Source organism: Ursus maritimus, unplaced genomic scaffold (genome assembly GCF_017311325.1).
Source record: "Ursus maritimus isolate PB19 unplaced genomic scaffold, ASM1731132v1 scaffold_29, whole genome shotgun sequence".
NCBI lineage: Eukaryota > Metazoa > Chordata > Mammalia > Carnivora > Ursidae > Ursus > Ursus maritimus.
In genome coordinates this window covers 7532069-7554446 of record NW_024425452.1, presented here as the reverse complement: position 1 = coordinate 7554446, position 22378 = coordinate 7532069, and positions in this window count along the sequence as shown.

The window sequence follows — 22378 nt, the reverse complement described above, 5'->3', positions numbered from 1 at the left end:
GGTCTAGTGTCAAATGTGAACTCCTATTTGATGACTTACTCTTCTAGGTTCCTAACATTTTTGTGCGTGACTATTTCTGTGACTCTCATTTAATTGCATACTATCTTCTTGCCCAAAACACATTGCAGGGGAACCACACCTCCCAACTCATCAAAGAAGGTAAATTTGTGAATGTGTGGTGGTAATGGTGATAGGCATCCAAGAGACAACCCCGTATTAGCGCTTTACCTTCATTCCATAGTATTATTTACCTAAACTGCACAATATTCATTGGAATATATACAAAAAAAATTATAAAACTTAGATGCATTTCCAGATCCTCAATAAAATAATCCCAAATGTTACCTTTTGAGAAGGTTATGAAAATCGATGGTAAATACCAGATTAGTCCCTGAAACATTACTTACCCTAGAATTAGTTTTTCAGTGGTGTAGAATGTTTCTTAAATATCTAAATCAAAGCCAGGGTGTCTTTAATCCTTCTAACAATAATCAAGTTGATCAAGTTGCATTTCAAAAGGATGTAAACAAAGTATAACTAGGATGGTTTCAGTGGCTTCAATTTTATTGTGACGTGTTTTATATAATCGTTGTGTTGTTATAACCAAAGGTCATAGTATATATGGAAAAAAGCCAATATATAAAGATTTGCCCACATATTTGCATTGTTTGCAATTAAGAGCTCTACTTAATGTATTTGGCATAACTGGTATGGCAGTCGATATTGTTTGGCTTCATATGACAAAAAACTCAAATGACTATGACTTAAACAAGATACAGTCTCAGAGACGCATGATCTTTTTTGTTTCTCTGCCTTGTTCTCTATATATTTTTCAATTGATGGTCCAATATGGCTTTCCCAGTGCTAGCTTTCTTGCCTATACTCCATACCACAAAGCAGCATTGATGCAGAAGGGTGCACCCTTCTCTCGAAGACCACTTCTCACTAGCTAGACAGAAATATCTCTGCTTCCATCCTGATAACCTGTACTTAATCACATGGTCACATCCATTTATATCTGGAACATTGGGGGAATAAATTCTTCTTTCTAGATCTTATATATTTAGATAATATACTCTGACATTATAGGGGTGGGGGAGGTGGGGAGAAAAATGAACAATGGGGATAACTTGTGGTATCTGCCATATCTGAACTATTATAAAAATTACCTAACAGATCTCTCATCTATTGCTCTCATGTTCGTATCCACAGCATTTCCTGGTTCATCTTGCTTGAGTGTTGTTGAAGCCAGTCGCTGAAAACACGCATTCACCCACTCTGAATAAATAACACGAAAAACAAAAACTAAACACTTTTTCCAAAATAGACTATTCTATAAGCAGTGTCCATAGTTTGATTCATGCTCTTAACTTCTATAATACCCAGAACTTCCCTTTTGGCATATTGTAATTTTATGTGCTTTTCTAACCCCATTGCCTTCCATGCAGCTTGTTCTGATTAATTTCTGACAATCTATCTCTACTGGAATACTATGTATTATAGTGGAATACTATGATACACTGTGTCTCTGTCATAGAGCTTTCAAGAATTACTTTTATTAGAATAATTTATTGATCTATCATGTTTCCCCTACTCGATTATAAGGATTTTGTAGAGCATAGGGTATGCCTCATTCATTTTTATAACTTCTACAGTACTACACATATCATGCAATACCATTCTGTACACATGACAGGTATTCTCTAAATATCATTTGAGTAAATAAAGGGGCTTTTAATGAAAAATAAGTGAATTGGGTTATATTCTACATATAGATGGTGGCTTATCTAATTCTACTTCCTATGCATATGGTACCTGGATGATTAAAAAAAAGACCATTTTTCAATACACACACACACACACACCAATTTAAAGCCAACTGAATATAAATTATAGGGAAAAATGATATTTAACTTGGTTTCCTTTTATCAGAATTTCTTTGAAGTAAAATTTATATATTGCTATATTTCTAACTATAATATATCCAAATTATTAAAAGTCACATGGCCTTCATTTCTCAAACTCTCCTTAGTTAATATATAGAGTACACTATCTTTCATAAATTAGAATTATACTTTATTGACTTATGCGGATTTTATTTTTACCCCCCCCCCTTTTTTTTACATGTTCACTGTGGTAGGGTGTTATCTAATCTTCTCCTGGAGGAAATTATACTGGTAGGAAACTTCTACTACTTGTGTCCACTCCTTTTTCTATCCACAGAAAAGAAATGGTGTATCTGGCTGATTATTTGAGGAAAGGAGTTACTAATAATAATGTCTAAGGTGTCCATGCTTCCCTTTCTGGGCAATCAAACTGTATGCTTCACAGGTTCACAGGTCTGCCTCCTCACCTCTTCCCTGCCCAGGCAGACTATCTTGGGGAAAAGACATGGGTTTTTAGCTGCTGAATCTACCCCTGTTCATATCCTTTCAGTTGTGAAGGCAGAAGAGAGGGAGTAGGGAGGACATTTAAACAATTTGCAAGAAATATTCCCAACCTACCTTTAACATGAGCAAACCCAACACTTAGATTGTTTATTGACTTTTATATTGGCCTCTGTCTTGGTTCAGAGCTTAGGGGGCATAGAAGAATAACTAATTAATTTTCCTTAAGCTTCAATAAATACAGGCAGAAGGGAGTACTGGATATTCTCCAATTAACATTTTCTGCCATACCTACATTTTTAAAACCTTCTTTTGAACAAAATACTACCTTTCTAGTGAAAAGAAGTAACTTAAATTTTTTCAGCTTTTTGAGATATAATAAATAATATTTTAAGATATTTTAAAATAAAAACATGATGATTTAGTATACATATACACTGTGAAAGGATTCCCCCATCAGTAAGTTAATAAACACACTCATCATCCTACATACCCCCACCTTTTTTGGTAAGAACATTTAAGTTCTCTTTTAGCAAATTTCAACTTCTTCTAATGTGTTTTGTGCAGTTTAAGCTGGAAAAAATATGAATGTAAGCTACATTTGGCTGGGTATGGAGGTTCAGAGTATAAATATATATTTAGTTTGAATATATAAAAATTTTAATATTTAACTATTAAAAAATAGTAATTTCATAGAGTCAGTTTGATAAAATTCATATGGAAACAAACTATCATTAAAGAGCATTAGAAAGGGAAGAGTTTGAAACTGCTTCCTTTCAACTAGCATTAGAATAGTTTTATATTTTGCAGTAGTAAAATTACAATTAAGAACTTTCTGCATTCAGTATATTTACATGGTAAATCTCTCCATCTATACTCTGGAAATTGTTACTATTTGGCATACAAAGTTAGGAATAATATAACTGCATAATTTTATCTAAGATGTTTTTGAGACAACTATAGGCAAGCCATTAGTCAGCTTATTCATAACCTTTCCTCTCTCTGCAGGTATATCATGAATATTTGCTTCTCATTCCCTTTGGTATGCCAGATGTATTATAGCAAGCACCAATATATTTCAGGCTGAACTGACATAGAATTAATTGAATGTTTTGTTCCAATTTTGTCCCTCAGTTATATGGCAATACAATAATATTTTAAAGGCAGTAAAATATTTTTATTGGATATAAACATCTACCTATCCAGCAATCCATCTTTGCTGGACTCAGGAAACAATGAATATTAAGGATCAATAAAAAAAGATTTATATCAAATTCTGGCTATTTACAAGTATAAAAGTATAGGAAACTATAAGCTACCTTTTTAAAAAAGTACAATATAATGTATTCATTTAGTTTCAGTTCTAAGAATTTTAGTAACAAGTGCAGTGGACTGGACCACCCAGGAGAAACAAAACTAAAAACAAACTAAATAAAAACTACAAAGGCAAATATACGATGAAAAAAAGCAAAAGCAAAAAACCCCACAAAAACAAAAAATTTTAAAAAAGCAAAAAAATAAAATAAACAAGAACAGCCTCACCATCAACTGGCTGACTTGTATTGATTTTACTCTTAACACTACTAAGAAACAATAAGTTATATTCTTAATTCTATAGTAAAAATGTGTTTGCTTCAGCAGTCAGCATTTAGTAGGCACATTTTTTTTTCTTCCATGTAAGGCAGTATGCTAGTGGGTAAGTATTCAAGGAATAAAAGGATGTGAACCATGCTCTCTAGAAACTCATGGTCATCCAGTGGGGAGAAGCACCCAAATCTATAGGAGATACATGTAAGAGCTTTTGCCACAGTAAATCAATTGCATTTGAAAGGAGCTATATTGGGACCGTATAATGTGCAAAATACAAAAGTTTGTGTGGGAGATGGATGTTGAGTTTATTCTCCCTAGTTTAGCAGAGCTCTATCATAACTCCATAGCTTCAGCATTGAGCAGACCCCATCACGTACTGAGATGGAGACCAGGCCAAAAGATAAGGTGATCATGAAACGTTGGCCTCAGGGTCACATTTCTACAAACCTAAAGAAGAAAATACATAGACTCAATAGTATCTGTAGTCCTCATGGCATCAGTTTCTATGTAAATCTTTCAGGACGTGGAATCCCTGAGCTAATATAGTAAACTTACATCAATCAACAGACAGGTTTAGGGTTTTTTTTATATATAATTTTTATTTTGTTATATTAGTTTTTAAAATAGTAATTCTAAGTATATTTAAGTAGATGTTAAGGGAACCTAAGGAAATCCAAAGACCACATACCAAGGCTGAACATTTGTAACCTCAGAGATTAAAAAAATAAAACAGAGAACAAAAATATATTGGACCCTTAAAAAGATACTGTAACTTAAAAGAATTAAAAATAATTTATAAAGGGGGCACCTGGGTGTCTCATTTGATTGAGTATCCAACTCAATTTTCGCTCAGGTTATGATCTCAGGGTCGTGAGATTGAACCCCACATCAGGCCCCTCTCAGCAGTGAGTCTGCTTGAGATTCTTGCTCTCCCTCTCCCTCTGACCCTCCCCTCACTTGTAATCAATCAATCAATATCTTTAAGAAAAATAATTTATAAAACAACCTATTTTTTTAAATATCTGTAATAGGAAACAAAAATTGAAGCTTTACCTTATTTAGTTTTACTCCATGCTAATTCTATAAAATTAAAGAATTATGCAGATTATGAAATTAAACACAAGTTGAACAAACAATATGATTGAGTCAAAAGTAAGTATATAAAAAAAAAAAAACTTGGACGAGAAACAGAGAACCAGAGTCACCTAATAACTTAACTCAAGAACTAAAAATAAATAATACAGGAAATGAAGATCATGATTGCTACTATAAAGGGGTGAAGCAATAAATTATACAGAGTATATACTCAAGAGACTTTACCTGAAAGCAGAGGAATTAAGTTCTAAAGAACAACAAAACAAAACAAAACAAAACAAAAACTCCAGTGAGAAGACGTCATTTGAAAAAGGTCCTAAAGGATGACTCAAAGGTCTTCTGTGAGGGAATGATGCATGCTAATTACAGAAGTATGAGAAAGCATAACATAGTCAAAGTACCAGAGACACTAGATACAGCTCAAGCATTAGGTTAACAATAGGAAATGAGCTCTGAGTGTATATGATTGATTTCTTGGTGTCACACTTAAAATTCATTCTAGTTACTTAGAAGAAAAAAATTTTGTTGGAGAAAATTATGTATAACATAGTCTTTACAGGGGCTAGGAATAAAGTTTATATGCTATACAGCTAACAGCACAGAAACTGGGAAAATTTACTGGTGGATGAGTTTCATCCATCTGAGACCTATTTTTAAGGTTTGCTTGGATGGTCAAAACAGTTTACCCGAATGGGTCAAGAGTACCCTTCACTTTAAGAATAGTTCAGTCCTGGGGTGCCTGGGTGGCACAGCGGTTGAGCGTCTGCCTTTGGCTCAGGGTGTGATCCCGGCGATCTGGGATCGAGCCCCACATCAGGCTCTTCTGCTATGAGCCTGCTTCTTCCTCTCCCACTCCCCTTGCTTGTGTTCCCTCTCTCGCTGGCTGTCTCTATCTCTGTCGAATAAATAAATAAAATCTTAAAAAAAAAAAAAAAAGAATAGTTCAGTCCTCCTACTAAGGATAGTCCTAGCCCCCTACTTCTTCTAGGATCTCCACTGAATGCCTTAGGTGATCATTTGCTCTAGCTGGATGGAGAGGAGCCATCCTTGTTCTCTGGGAGTCAATTTCCACCTTCCAGTTACTCTTTACCTAGCTTAAGGCAGTTTAATGCTACAAATACGCAGTCTTTTATTTAGCAGACTCTAAAAAGGATTCTATACAGATTTCTGGGGACACATTTTCTGAATAGCCCTTTTGTTTCTGGAACTCTGTTCCACAATGACCAGTCACCCCAAACTCCAATTTACATCTCTTGAGATTCCAGAAGGTCGAGATCTGGATGGGTCCCTCCTCCTTTGGTCCACCATCCAAAATTGCTTCCAGGGAGAAAAAATATTATAGGGTTTAGGGGTGTTTGGGTGGCTCAGTCTGTTAAATGTCTGCCTTTGGCTCAGGTCATGGTCCTGGTATCGAGTCCCTCTTCTTCCTCTCCCACTCCCCCTGCTTATATGCACGATCTCTCTCTCTCTCTCTCTCTCTCTCTAAATCTGTCAAATAAATAAATAAATAAATAAATAAATAAATAAATAAATAAAATCTTTAAAATATAGGGTTTATTTCTGTTATCTCAGTGTTTACAGTCTTACTTTGCCTGTTGTCAAAACTCTGAGTAAATATATTTTTTAGTTTTTCCTAATTTTTATAGTTGCTCATGGGAAAGGGTAAATGTGCTTCTTTTTACTGAATCATGGCCTAAAGTAAAACTCTTTGAGAAATATTTTGAATTTTCTTTGACCTTAGATCTGACTAAGACATTGGAAAGGAGGGAATATCCAAAAGCTGATTCCATTGATTTTCTGCTTCATCATTTCCTGGAATGCTTATTGAAATTCAGATTCCTCCATTCTACCCTAATCTAATCAAAATCCCCATATATGAGTTCATAGTATTTATACTTTTAATAAGCTTCCCCAGATGATTATTAGACAGAATGATGAATACAACCCCATAGAATAGGAAATAGGTAAAGATACGTTCTATAATTTTCCTATATGTGCAGTATGGGGTGTATATAAACTATTTATAAAAATATCAGAGCAAATGAACCTGGATTTTAAACACCCTAATTGAGGATGCTATAAACCAAAAAGCTAGGACCCTCTTGCCCAAATGGCTAATTATGGGGTTTAGGCTGTTGTAAAATAACACTTTTGAAAATGTTATAATATGAAAAAAGACTTGCGGGGCGCCTGGGTGGCACAGCGGTTAAGCGTCTGCCTTCGGCTCAGGGCGTGATCCCAGCGTTATGGGATCGAGCCCCACATCAGGCTCCTCCGCTATGAGCCTGCTTCTTCCTCTCCCACTCCCCCTGCTTGTGTTCCCTCTCTCGCTGGCTGCCTATCTCTGTCAAATAAATAAATAAAATCTTTAAAAAAAAAAAAAAAAAAAAGACTTGCATCATGAAATTTTCAGTCCATTTTGTGAGACTTGAAATGTGGCCTAACATGTTCCGATGGAACTCAAAAGCAATTATGAGTGGAAAAAATACACCATGAACAACTCTCTGGCTTACATTAAGTCATCCTAAAACTAAAGGTGCCATAGCAAGGAAGCAAGAGAAAAATGTTAGATGTTGCTAACAGGTAAATTCAGAGAAGGTGAGTAATGAGGAGGGGTAATATTTGAGCAAAAAGTGAAGAAAGCAACAGAATTGGGGGCTATTATGCTTACACTGACTGACTGGCGGTCAGAAGGCATCAGAAACAGCCTTGGCTGGGTGGCAAGTCAGTTAAGCATCCAACCCTTGATTTCAGCTCAGGTTATGATCTCAGGGTCATGAAATCAAGCTCAGCATCAGGCTCCCTGCAGAGTGTGGAGCCTGTTTAAGCTTCCTTTTTTTTTTTTTTTTTTCCCCTCTGCTCCTCTTCTTTTTCTCTCTCTCTAAGAAAAGGGAAAGAAAAGAAAGAAAAATAAGGGAGGGGGAAGGGAGGGATGGAGGAAGGAAGGAAAATAGCCTTGCATCATGTTCTAAGTAGCACTTGTAAGTAATATGAAGCCATTCCCAATTGAAATGGACCAATTTTGAATCATTTCTTCCTTTTAAGAAAAAAACAGTAAAAGTAGGGGAACCAGGGTGGCTCAGTCAGTTAAGCGTCTGACTCCATCTCAGCTGGGGTCTTGATCTCAGGGTAGTAAGTTCAAGTCCCGTGTTGGACTTTGCACTGGGCATGGATCCTACTTAGTAAAGGAAAAAAAAAAAAATCTTGAGTAAAAGAAGAGAATCTGGCTTTGCTCTTTCTTCATATTCCCTTATTCAGAATATTGGTTTATGCCAAATTATATTTAGGAAACATTGTAGATGTCTGCTTCCTGAAACAAATCCTGAAGGTCACTTTGCTGCTCTGTGTGTGTGTGTGTGTGTGTGTGTATAAATTTCTTAAAAGGTCAAATTAGTTTTGTGGAAGTATGCCATTTTTCAGAATAAAGTTGTTGATTGAAGGTAGAAGGCTGCAGATTTAACAGAAATCATGGTGCTACCCACTTTTTCTTTCAACCTTTGCGGGTTTGAACTTGGGTGGTTCCACTTGTTAGTTGTGAGAACGAGAAGGTAGAACGGACAGTTTGTTAGCTTAGCCTTTTAGAGCTGTTTGCTGATCAGGCTGAACACTTGAAAATGACTTCCACATAGTAGCCCTTACTTTATTTCCAGTCTTTGACTCACTTGACCCCACATCCTTCTGAGGAACATTGGCTGTGCAAACTATTTCTCATGAGGCAATTTGAGTAAGGGAATGATTGGATCATCAAACTATCTCCATGAATAGGGGAAAAATTTAAACATGCCATATTTGACCTGAGTCAGCAGCTTAATTTGAAAAGCAGTGAAATTTGAAAGAGTGGAGAGAGGGAGGTTTAAGAGGAGGACAGATTTATTGCAACTTCATTTTTAGTTTTCTCAGGAGAAATAATTTTATTGCTACATATTTTAGTCTTGCTTTACTTAAATAGACTTTATCCCACTACATTTCCCTACTCAGAACTACTCATTCTCTATGTTTATAATAAAGTTTTAATTTTAAGGGCGCCTGGGTGGCTCAGTCGTTAAGTGTCTGCCTTTGGCTCAGGGCGTGATCCCAGGGTCCTGGGATCGAGCCCCGCATCGGGCTCCCTGCTCCACCGGGAGCCTGCTTCTTCCTCTCCCACGCCCCCTGCTTGTGTTCCCTCTCTCGCTGGCTGCCTCTCTCTCTGTCAAATAAATAAATAAGATCTTTAAAAAAATAAAGTTTTAGTTTTAGAATAGCTTTAGATTTAAACAAAAGTTATAAAGAAAACAGAGTTCTGTATGCTTGCACCCAGTTTTCCCCATTGTTAATATCTTACATAACTATGGTTTGCTTTTCACAACAAATGAACAAATATTATTGCATTATTATTAGCGAAGTTTCATACTTAGATATTTTTTTAGTTTTTACCTAATGTCCATATTCTGTCCCAGGATTCTATCCAAGATACCATATTATATTGGGTTGTCATGTTCTCTTATATTCCACTAAACTGACAGTTTCTCAGACTTTTCTAGTTTTTGAGGAATTGTCCTTTTTTTTTTTCTTTTTCTTTCTTTCTTCCTTTTTTTTTTTTTTTTTTGTTAGNGGAGGGGGGGGGGGGGGGGGGGGGGGGCACGGCAGAAGGAGAGAGAATCTTAAGCAGGCTCCACAGAAGAGGGAGCCCAACGTAGCCCTTGATCTCACACCCCAGAGATCATGACCTGAGCCAAAAATCAAGAGTTGAATGCTTAACCAATTGTGAGCCACCCAGTGCACCTTAGTTATTCTCTTTTGATTGAATGATTGACAGGTCAAGAGGAAAAGCCAATAAAATAAAATATAAATTCAATATAAAATTTAAAAAAGAAATAATAATTGACTAAAAAAGATTCGAAATATCCTTGGGTTGACCTCTAGTATATCAAAACTTGGATTTTAGAGAAAATAAAGAAAATGCTCAGTACTCATTAGTTTAGTTTCTGAACTGTCACTTACAATGGAATTTTGGGCTACTCTCTATGTACACTTTCCACCATGGATAAAAATCTACAAACATCAGTTTTTTCCCCTCACTAGTCTTCAGGACATGTGAGTTTCCTGGATCACTACCATTTATATAGATGACTTAAATACAGAGCTTGACCTTGAAAGGCAAGGTAGTATTCTGAGAGTAAGTTCTTCATGGAAACAATCAAGTACCATGATGTTAGTATTCTTTCTAAGTGCCTATCTTTCTACCTATTCAATTCTAGCAAACTCTTGAACCAGGGAAAATATCAAAACATTATAATCAGTTCTCCACCAACATGTATTTGCATTTAAGGATCTAATATGATGTTGATACCTCAGTAAGAAATGTTTAAATTGATGTCTATGTGATTGCAGAGATGTTTGTATTTAACTTCATTTGCAAATGTAATCAAGAAGTATGTATGAAGAAATTGGTGGGTATAATCAAATGGGGGAAAGGGTGTGGAAGAAAGGAAGCCTAGGCAACAATTGTAATTGTGGCTGATTGTATGGTTTTGTTTCAAGTCCATCACAGGAAAAAATGTTCTGGATACAGTTATTGGACCTATAATTTTCTGTAATTTTCAGATTCTCTTTCAGACTGAGAACTAGTATTTCCTCACTCTTATGTTTGGTTCCTTGGCTAAAACATTTTTCTGAATCTCATTTATTATAAATGCAAAGTAGAGTTTTACTGATCAGCCTCTATGCCACTATGTTGTATTATGGACAGGGTAGATTTAGGCTCCAGACAGACCTAGGTTCAAGTTCTACTTCTGCCTAGTACCTGTTGTTCATTGGCAACATCTTTGGTTCTGTTTAATATCTTGATCCTTGAGTTGAAGGTATATGACGACTCTCAAAAAAAGGAAATATATTGAAGAATGCATCACACAACAATTACTCAAAAATAATTTTTACTTTTTGTAGGAAAAAATAAATCTATCTTATACAAATGCATCCAAACTAAACTTATGTGTTTAATTTAAACTGAAAGGAAATAATACTTTATTTTTCTTACTTTGTCCACTGAAGATCTAAAGGATACTAACACATAAAGCACACTATTGATTTAATCAAGCTATGCATTGTATACATATGGAAATCCACAATAGGACATTAAAACTAATTTTAATAAATATGTTTGAACATATTCCCTTTGTCAGCCAGAAGCATTATCACAAACATAAATGACGAAGTCCCAAGAAAGAAAGCATGCATGCCCCTCTGCTTCTGTTCATAAAGCTCAGGTTTCCATGTCAACTCTAGTGCATGAATTATAAATACAGTTTATTAGTATCATTGATGAGTAACTCCAAGTATCCTTTATTACCAAGTGAACTTTTTCTATTCTCCATCTCCATCAGCTTTCCATCTTATAGCAACAATTTTCACTTTTCTTTGCAATGAGATGTCACTGTGGCAAGAGATGATGAATGATACTCAGAGAACTGTTCCCTGAAGTATTTTTGGAAAGGCCATGTGTTCAGTATAGTTTATGTCAAAGGTACAGACCACAAATCCAGATTCTCTCCATATGCTTGAAGGTCAGACAATGGCAATGAACGCTAAAAGAAAGACAAGACACCTCTTGTCATTGCTTCTATTTATGATTTCTTCTTAAGAAAATCTCATTTTAGAGTGCTTTTCCAAAAAGAATTTCGAATCAAAAAGTAGAAGTCATCTGTTTTGAAGTGTTTTTCAGGCCAAGCATAGTATTTGTTCTGTTCTTTGGAGAAAGTTTCTTGTAAGTCAGGATAAGGTTACTTTTTACATTTTAAGAGGAAAACTCTTAACTTTATTTAGCTTAAATAAAATCTTTAATCATCTAAGATTTATCTAGCCATAAAATTTCCATGCCTACTTCCATTTGCAAGTAGATACATCCTCTTTTTATTTTTGCATTATTTTCATAAGAACCTATCTACAGCATATTCATTCAGAGTTCTCCTCAATATATTTTTTCAGAAGTATCAAACAAAAATTGAGAGAGAATGACAAAAAGTTTCATAATATAATAAATATAATTTATGCCTATTTTTATATGTCCTGCATTCTGGCAAGGTGTTAAATTATATGGCTATCCCTTTTATCAGAAGTCCAACCCAGATTAAACCCTAAAATATAAATTGATGGAAATTCAAGTTGATAAGGCCAAGTTACCTAAAATATGAAGACTATGGTGTCCTCAACTAACCTCTTATAGCTCACTATGGAAACCATGTAACACCTGAGGCTAAACAGGTACCAAAAGCACTCAGAGGGTAAACAGTGAATACCTGGCCAGTCTCCTAGTGAATGAATAATTTTCAACTAAGAAGAATCCCACATGCATGGAGAAGACAGCTAAATATAGCACTATAGATTGTGTATAACCCCTCAGTCAAAAAGGTTGGGGGGAGTATGGAGGGGAAAAGAAGAGGTAAAATATAGGTTAACTTTGAGAATAGGAAACAAATTATTTTCAGAGGATAAAAGTCGTCTTTAGGAGCTTTGGGTCCACAACTTGTCTTCAAAGTGGTAGAACTGAAATTTTTTTTAAGTGTTATTAGTTTCAGGTGTACATCATAGTGATTAAATATTTTTATGCATTATGAAATGATCCCCTCAAGAAATCTAGTTACCATCTGTCACATATAAAGTTATTACAATATTATTGACTATGTTCCCCATACTGTACATTACATCCCCATGACTTATTTATTTTATGATTGGAAGACTGTACATCTTAATCATCTTCACCTATTTTGCCAAACCCCCCAACCGCCTCTGCTGTGGCCACCACCAGTTCTCTATACTTATGTGTCTGTTTCTGCTTTATCTTTTTGTTTTTGTTATTTAGATTCCATATATCTGTGAAATCATATGGTATTTCCCTTTCTCTGGCTATTTCACTTATCATGACAGTTCATCCATGTTTCCACAAGTGGTGAGATTTCATTCTTTTTTTATGGCTGAGTCTATATTATAATACCACATTTCCTCTTCCCTTAGGCCATACTGAACTTTCCCATGAAACATTGCAGGGTCTGAAGCAGGTTATTCTTCCTGGAGTCTTGTCTCAGTGCATAGATCAACTTGCATTGGCTCGTTTTCCCGCTACTATGTTACATGAGATTTGCCTCCCACTTGCCTCATCTTCTCATGAGCTTCCCTGTCTTGTGAAAGCAACTAGCACTGTTTTCATATATTTTAATCCAGAGGGGGAAAAAAAGAAAGTATTTTTTCACTTTAGTCTAGAAGAAGTAGGACACTTGTCCATCTGGGATCAGAATAAAGGAGAGCATTCAATCTGACAGAAACTCAGTAGAGCAAGTTCAGGACACAGTGCCTCCGCAAAGGTTAGATCAGTTAAACGCATGGTGACTACCTTGCTCTTCTTCGTGGTAATTTAATAGTCTCACATAAAGCTCAAATGAAATTAGCACAGATGCACCTCCAAATCCCTGGACCAAGTCTGCCAGGAATTCTGACTCTTTAACCCAGTGTTAAAATTCACCCTAGCATCACCTAATCACTTTGAGACAGCACTCCACTTTTTGCTACCTCTCCCTGATCTTTTAGATCAGACTATTATTACCTGTCTGATACTTTCCCCATCAGTCTGTCCATACTTTTTCCAGGCATAAAATTTCTTGTTCAGAACTATCCTACTGATACAGATCCTTTATATGAAATTACACAGCATATACATTAATATAAGCTAGTTTAAAGAAAAAATATGGAAGTATATAGAAAAAATTAAAATTAGTCCTCCATACCAGTTCACATTTTGTCTGATCACTGTATGTATGCATACATGTATATATTTCTAGACATCAAAAAACATTTAAAAACATACATTAGCCTATAGATTGCATCACTGTTGTTTTAGAAATTAAATCATTGCATAATTAATTAAAAAAAATTAAAGCATATCTTGAATTTTTTTACAAGTTAGTATGTACAGACTTATCTCAATTTTTACCTGTTGCATAATATACTATAGTGCTGACATTATGCAAACCTTATTTTATGAGCATTTATGTTTTAAATATTTTGATATCGAAGATGAAATGAACATCCTCCTTTTCGTTCACGTATATAACATATTGTTAGAATCAGTTTGCTATAGTGAAATTGCCTAATCAATGCATTTGTGTACTTCATAATTTAATAGAAATTTAAATTTCAAGCCAAATGTATTGTACCATTGTGAAATTCCACTAATTGTAAATTATAATTTCCATGGATTTTTCTATCACTGGACAATATCAATCTTTCCTTTTCCATATTACTAGTTAAGGGACAAAAAATATCTCAGTGTTTCAAAATGCATATGTGAGATTGATTTCAGAATCTTTTAATGTATGTTTAGACCTTTTATTCCTTCTTGAATTGTATCTTTTGCTTATGTCTTTATTGCTATGCTTACCACAGAATTTTCATCTAAGCTTGTTTCTGTGCCTAGGTCTCTTTCCATCACAACTTTTTCCTTCCATAAGAAGATAACCTCACATTTTCATGACTGTTTCCCCACTTAGTGCACCACCTAATTCTGTGTCAAAATGATTTTTTTTAAGTATGGCTATTGGAGGACATGAGATAATCTTTGATGTTCTATTTTTTTATGCTTTTATTTTAATTCTAGTTAACATACAGTATTGTATTTGTTTCAGTGTATAAAATAGTGATTCAGCAATTACATACATTACCAGTGCTTATCATGACAAGTCCACTCCTTAATCCCCATCACCTATTTCACCCTTCCCCCACCCACCTCCCCTCTGGAAACCATCAAGTTGGTCAATTTGTTCTCTATAATTGAGAGTCTGTTTCTTAATTTCTTGATATGTATATATATCTCTCTCTCTCCCTCTACCACTCTCCTAGCCCCCTTTTATAGCTGTGGTCATTTGTTTTGTTTCGTTTCTTAAATTCCACATATAAGTGAAATCATATGGTATTTTTCTTTGACTGGCTTATTTTGCTTAACAATATACTCTGTTTATGCCACTGCGAATGGCAAGTTTTCACCCTTTTTTATGACTGGATAATATTTCATTATATATATATATATATATATATATATAGAGAGAGAGAGAGAGAGAGAGAGAGAGTCAGAATATATATGTAGTCTCACATCTTTTTTTATCCATTCATCAATCACTGGACACTTGGGCAACTTCCATAACTTGTCTATTGTAAATAATGCTGCCATAAACATAGGGTGCATATATCCCTTTGAGTTAGTATTTTTCTTATTCTTTGGGTAAATACCCAGTTGTACAATTGCTGGATCATAGGGTAGTTCTATTTTTAATTTTGGGGGGAACCTTCATACTGTCCTTCACAGTAGCTGCACCAGTTTGCATTCTGACCAACAGTGCATGAGTGTTCCTTTTTCTTGACATCCTCACCAAAATTTGTTCTTTCTTGTGTTGTTGATTTGAGCCATTCGGACAGGCATGAGGTAATAATCTTGGAACTTTTGATTTGCATTTCCCTGATGGTAAGTGATGAACATCTTTTTATATGTCTATAGGCCATCTGATTGCCTTGGAGAAATGCCTACTCAGATCTTCTACCTATTTTTTAACCAGATTATTTGTTCTCTGGGTGTGAGCTTTATAAGTTATTTATACATTTTGGATACTAACCCATCATCAGATATGTCATTTGCAAAAATCTTCTCTGATGGGATGGGGTTACCTTTTAGTTTTGTTTCCTTTGATGTGCTTTTTATTTTGGTATGGTCCCAACAGTTTATTTTTGCTTCTGCTTCCCTTGCCTCAGGGGACCTATCTAGAAAAAGTTGCTATAGCTGACGTCAAAGAAATTACTGCATGAGCTCTTTTCTAGGATTTTTATAATTTCAGGTCTCACATTAGGTCTTTAATCCATTTTTAATTAGTTTTTGTGTATAGTGAAAGAAAGTGGTTCAGTTTCTTTCTTTTTCATGTTGCTGTACACTTTTCCCAACCCCATTTGTTGAAGTGACAGTCTTTTTCTCACTGCATATTCTTTCCTGCTTTATTGAAGATAGTCGTGGGTTTATTTCTGGGCTTTTCATTCTGTTCCACTGATCTATGTGTCTATTTTTTGTGCCAATACCATACTGACTTGATTACTACAGCTTTGTAATATAACTTGAAGTCCAGAATTGCGATATATCCAGCTTTGCTTTTCTTTTTCAAGATTGCTTTGGCAATTTGGAGTCTTTTGTGGTTCCATACAAATTTTAGGATTGCCTGTTCTAGTTCTCTGAAAAATGCTGTTGGTATTTTGATAGGGATTGTATTAAATGTGTAGATTGTTTTGTATAGTATAGTATGGACATTTTAACAATATTTGGTCTTCCAATTTGTGAACATGGAATGTCTTTTCATTTCCTTGTGTCTTCTTCAATCTCTTTCATCAGTGTTTTATAGTTTTCAAAGTAGGGGTCTCTCACCTCTTTGGCTTGGTCTATTCCTAGGTATCTCATTATTTCTGTTGCAATTACAAATGGTGTTGTTTTCCTAATTTCTCTTTCTGCTGCTTCATTATTTGTGTATAGAAATGCAAAAAAATTCTGTACATTGATTTTGTATCCTATGACTTTATTGAATTTGTATATCCGTTCTAGTGGTTTTTTTGGTGGATTCATTCAGATTTTCTATGTATGTCACCTGCAATAGTTAAAATTTTACTTCTTCCTTACCAGTTTGAAAGCCTTCTATTTCTTTTCTTTTCTTTTCTTTTCTTTTCTTTTCTTTTCTTTTCTTTTCTCTTTTCTTTTCTTTTCTTTTCTTTTCTTTTCTTTTTTAAGATTTTATTTATTTATGTGACAGAGAGACAGCCAGTGAGAGAGGGAACACAGCAGGGGAGTGGGAGAGGAAGAAGCAGGCTCATAGCGGAGGAGCCCGATGTGGGACTCGATCCTGGAACACCGGGATCATGCCCTGAGCTGAAGGCAGACGCTTAACGACTGCACTACCCAGGCGCCCCGAAAGCCTTCTATTTCTTTATGTTGTCTGATTGCTGTGGCTAGTACTTCTAGTACCATGTTGAATAAGATTAAGGAGAGTAAACATTCTTGTCTTGTTCCTGACCTTAAGGGAAAATCTCTCAATTTTTTTCCCATTAAGAATGATGTTAGCTGTGGATTTTTCATATGTGACCTTTGTTATGTTGAGGTATGTTCCCTTTAAACTTTATTGAGAGTGTTTATTATAAATAGGTGTTGCACTTTGTCAAATGCTTTTCTGCATCTATTGAAAGGATGATATGGTTCTTATCCTTTCTCTCTTACTGATGTGATGTATCATGTTGATTGATTTGTGAATATTAAACCACACTTGCAACCCAGGAATAAATTCCAGTTGTTCATGGTGAGTGTTCTTCTTATTGTATTGTTGGACTCTGTTTGCTAGTATTTTGTTGAGGACTTTTGCATCTATGTTATCAGAGAAATTAGTCTGTAGTTCTCTTTCATAGTGGTTCTTTATCTACTTTTGGTATCACGGTAATAGTGGCCTCATTGAATGAATCTGGGAGTTTTCTTCTATTTTTTGGAACAATTTGAGAATAGGTATCTGCTCTTCTTTAAATGTTTGGTAGAATTTACTGAAGCCGTCTGGTCCTGGACTTGTGTTTGTTTGGAGTTTTTCGATTACTGATTCAATTTTTTTGCTGGTTATCAGTCTAATCAAGTTTTCTATTTCTTCCTGTTTTGGTTTTAATAGGTTATATGCTTGAGGAATTTATCCATTTCTTCTAGATTGTCCAATTTTTTGACATATAGTTCATAATATTCTCTTATAATTGTATTTCTGTGGTGTTGGCAATTGTTTCTCCTCTCTCAATTGTAATTTTGAGCCCTTTTTCTTTTCATAAGTCTGGCTGGAGGTTTATCAGTTTTGTTGATTTTCTTTCCCCAAAGAACCAGCTCCTGGTTTCATTGACAAAGCTCTTTCTTTCTTTCTTTTCTTTCTTTCTTTCTTCTCTATATCATTAATTTCTGCTCTAATCTTTATTATTTCCTTTCTTATGTTGGTTTTAGGTTTTGTTGTTGTTGTTTTTCTTTTTCTAGCTCCTTTAAGTGTAGGTTTAGATTGTTTCTTTGAGATTTGTCTTGCTTTTTGAGGTAGGCCTGTATAGCTATAAATTTCCCTCTTAGGACACCTTTTGCTGCATCCCACAGTTTTGAACCATTGTGTTTTCTTTTTATTTGTTTCCATGTACTTTTTTTTATAATTTTTATTTTGTTATATTAGTCACCATACAGTACATCCCCAGTTTTTGATGCAATGTTCCATGATTCATTATTTGCATATAACACCCAGTGCACCATGCATATGTGCCCTCCTTAATACCCTTCACCAGCGTATCCCAGTTCCCCACCCCCCTCCCCCCTGAAGCCCTCTGTTTGTTTCCCAGAGTCCACAGTCTCTCATGGTTCATTCCCCCTTCTGTTTAGCCCCCCTTCATTCTTCCCTTCCTTCTCCTACCAATCTTCCTGCTATTTCTCATGTTCCATAAATGAGTGAAACCATATGATAATTGTCTTTCTCTGCGTGACTTATTTCACTTAGCATTATCTCCTCCAGTCCAGTCCATGTTGCTGCAAATGTTGTGTAATCGTTCTTTCTGATGGATGAGTAATATTCCATTGTATATATGGACCACATCTTCTTAATCCAGTCATCTGTTGAAGGGCATCTCAGCTCCTTCCACAATTTAGCTATTGTGGACAATGCTGCTATAAACATTGGGGTGCATATGGCCCTTCTCTTCACTACGTCTGTATCTTTGGGGTAAATACCCAGTAATGCAATTGCTGGATCATAGGGTAGCTCAATTTTTAACTTTTTAAGGGACCTCCACACTATTTTCCAGAGTGGCTGTACCAACTTGCATTCCCCACCAGCAGTGTAAGAGGGATCCCCTTTCTCCACATCCTCTCCAACATTTGTTGTTTCCTGCCTTGTCAATTTTTGCCATTCTAACTGGCATAAGGTGGTATCTCAAGGTGGTTTTGATTTGAGTTTCCCTGATGGCCAATGATTTTGAACATTTTTTCATGTGTCTGTTAGCCATTTTTATGTCTTCATTGGAAAAGTGTCTGCTCATATCTTCTGCCCATGTTTTGATTTGATGGTTTCAAGTGTATTGAGTTTGAGAAGTTCTTTGTAGATCTTGGATACCAGTCTTTTATCTGTAGTGTCATTTGCAAATATCTTCTCCCATTCTGTGGGCTGCCTCTTAGTTTTTTTGACTGTTCCCTTGGCTGTGCAGTAGACTTTCATCTTGATGAAGTCCCACAAGTGCATTTTTTCTTTTGTTTCTCTTGCCTTTGGGGATGTGTCATGAAAAAGGTTGCTTTGGCCGATGTCGTAGAGGTTGCTGTCTATGTTCTCCTCTAGAATTTTGATGGATTCCTGTCTCACATTGAGGTCTTTCATCCATTTGGAGTTTATCTTTGTGTATGCTGTGAGAGAGTGGTCAAGTTTCATTCTTCTGTATACAGCTGTCCAATTTTCCCAGCACCATTTACTGAAGAGACTGTCTTTTTTCCACTGGATATTTTTTCCTGCTTTGTCAAAGATTAGTTGCCCAAAGAGCCAAGGGTCCATTTCTGGGTTCTCTATTCTGTTCCATTGGTCTGTGTGTCTCTTTTTGTGCCAGTACCATGCTGTCTTTGTGATCACAGCTTTGTAGTATAGCTTGAAATCCGGCAACGTGATGCCCCCAGCTTTGTTTTTCCTTTTCAACAATTCCTTGGTGATTCGGGTTCTTTTCTGGTTTCCATGTACTTTTATATTTCTTCTTTTATTTGCTGCTTGTTTCATTCATTGTTTAGTACCATGTTATTTAACTTCTATGTATTTGTGAACTTTCCAGATTCTTTCTTGTGGTTGACTTCTAGATTTTATAGTGTTGCACTCAGAAAAGATGCATGATATGACTTTGATTTTCTTGAATTTTTTGAGGCTTATTTCATGGGCTAATATGTGATCTGGAGAATGTTTTGTGTGCACCTGAAAAGAATGTGTTTTCTTCTGTTTCAGGATGGGATGTTCTGAATATACCTATTAAATTTATCTATTCCAGTGTGTCATGCCAAGCCATAGTTTTCTGGTTGATTTTCTGTTTAGATTATCTATTAATGTAAGTTGCATGTTAAAGTCCCCTACTATTTTATTATTATCAGATAGTTTATTTTATTAAGTGTTTATGTATTTGGGTGCAGCTACATTGGGTGTATAAATATTTTTAATTGTTGTATCTTCTTCTTGGATTGTCCCCTTTATTATTAAATAGTGTCCTTCTTTGCCTCTTGTTATACTCTGTGTTTTTAAGTCTACTTTGTCCAATATAAGTATGCTACTCTGGCTTTCTTTTGACATCAGTTTGCATGATAAAGTTTTCCATCCCCTCATGTTCAATTTGTAGGTGGCTTTAAGCCTGAAATAAGACTGTTATAGGCAGCATATAGAAGGGTCTTGTTTCTTTATCCATGTCAGCTATGTCTTTTGACTGGAGCATTTAGTTCATTTACATTCAAAGTAAATATCGATAGTTATGTATTTATTCCCATTTTGCTATTGTTTGTGGTTGTTTCTGAATATTTTCTTTGATCCTTTCTTGTATTTCTCTCTTTCATCATTTGCTGTTTTTCCTTAGTGATATGTTTGGATTTCTTTCACCTTATTCTTTTTATTAGTGGTTTTTGATTTGTGGTTACCATTAGATTTGTGTATAACCTTTTCATTATATTGCAGTCTATATTCGGTTGATGGTCATTTAAGTTTGAACTCATTCTTTTCTCCTCCCACATTTTAGGTTTATGGTATCATATTTTGCATCCTTTTATTTTGTGATTTCCTTGACTGATTTTTTAAAAAAAATATTCATTTTTATTGCTTTTGTGTTTCCTACCTTTATAGTGTCACTTTTGGTCTTTTCTTTACACTCAACGATCCCCGTTAATATTTCTTGCAGGTCTGGTTTATTGGTCATGATCTCCTTTAGTTTTTGTTTGTCTGGGAAACTCGATCTCTTTTACTGTTCTGAATGATGGCCTTGCTGGATAGAGTATTCTTGGCTGCAGGATTTTCCCAATCAGCACTTTGAATATATTATGCCCGTCTTGCTGGCTTGAAAAGTTTCTGCTGAAAAATCTTCAGATAGCACTACAAAGTTTCCTTTATAGGCAAAAGTATTCTTTAGTCTTGCTGCTTTAAATTTTTTTCCTTTATCACTATTTCTTGCCATTTTAATTATAATATGTTTGGGTGGGTGTGGATCTGCTTTTGTTGATTTTGTTGGGGTTCCATTGTGCTTCCTGGATCTGTATATCTCTTTCCTTCCCCAGATTAGGGAAGTTTTCCAGTATTACTCCTTTAAATAAATTTCTATCTCTTTTTAATCTGGGACTCCTCCAATGCAAATGTTACTATGTTTGATGGAGTCACTGAGTTCCTTAAATCTACTCTCTTTTTTTGTCATTCTTTTTTCTCTGTTTTGTTCAGCTTGATTACTTTCTGTTACTTTTTCTTCTAGATCATTAATTCATTCCTCTGCTTCTTTCATCCCACTGTTTCTTCCATCAAGTATGTTTCTATTTTGTTTATTGAGGTCTTTATCTCTGCTATGTTATTCCTTATCTCTATGTTAAGGGTCTCCTTGATGCATTCCACTCTTTTCAATTCCAGTGAGTATGGTTTTGATCACTACTTTATATTCTCTACCAGACATGTTAATTATATCTGTTTCATTTAAGTCTCTTGCCATGGCCTTGTCCTATTCTTTCATTTGGGACAGATTCCCCTATCTTTTTATTTTGTCCATGTTTCTGTGCTTGCCTCTTTTGCATTAGGAAAGTCAGCTGTGTCTCCTGTTCTGGAGGGTAAGACTCTTATGAAGAAGAGATCCTGTAGTGCCCTGCCACATAGTGTCCTCTGTTTCCCAAGGCCTGGTGCTTCAGGGAGTGTCTCCAGTGTGTGTTGCACGTGTTCTGCTGTTGTGTCCTGGCTGTTGTATCCTTCAGGCTGGTTTTCTACAGAGGCTCTGTTTACCTGTTGTAGGCACTGTTTGGTCCCTGGCCTGAATGTGGTGAGTTTTAACAAGGTGTGCTCTTGTCTGCTTGTGAAATGAGACCTGTCACTACCAGAAATGCCAGAAATGAGGCCCTGCAGGACTCTTAGGTCGAAAGACAGGGCTATGTGGCAGGGGTTTGACCTGGTCTCCTGGGGAAGGAGGCCCACTGCACTGGGACTAAGGCAAGGGAGACTGGGAAGGGCAGTTCCACTTAAGCATGTGGCGGGGGGGGGGGGGGGGGGGGGGGG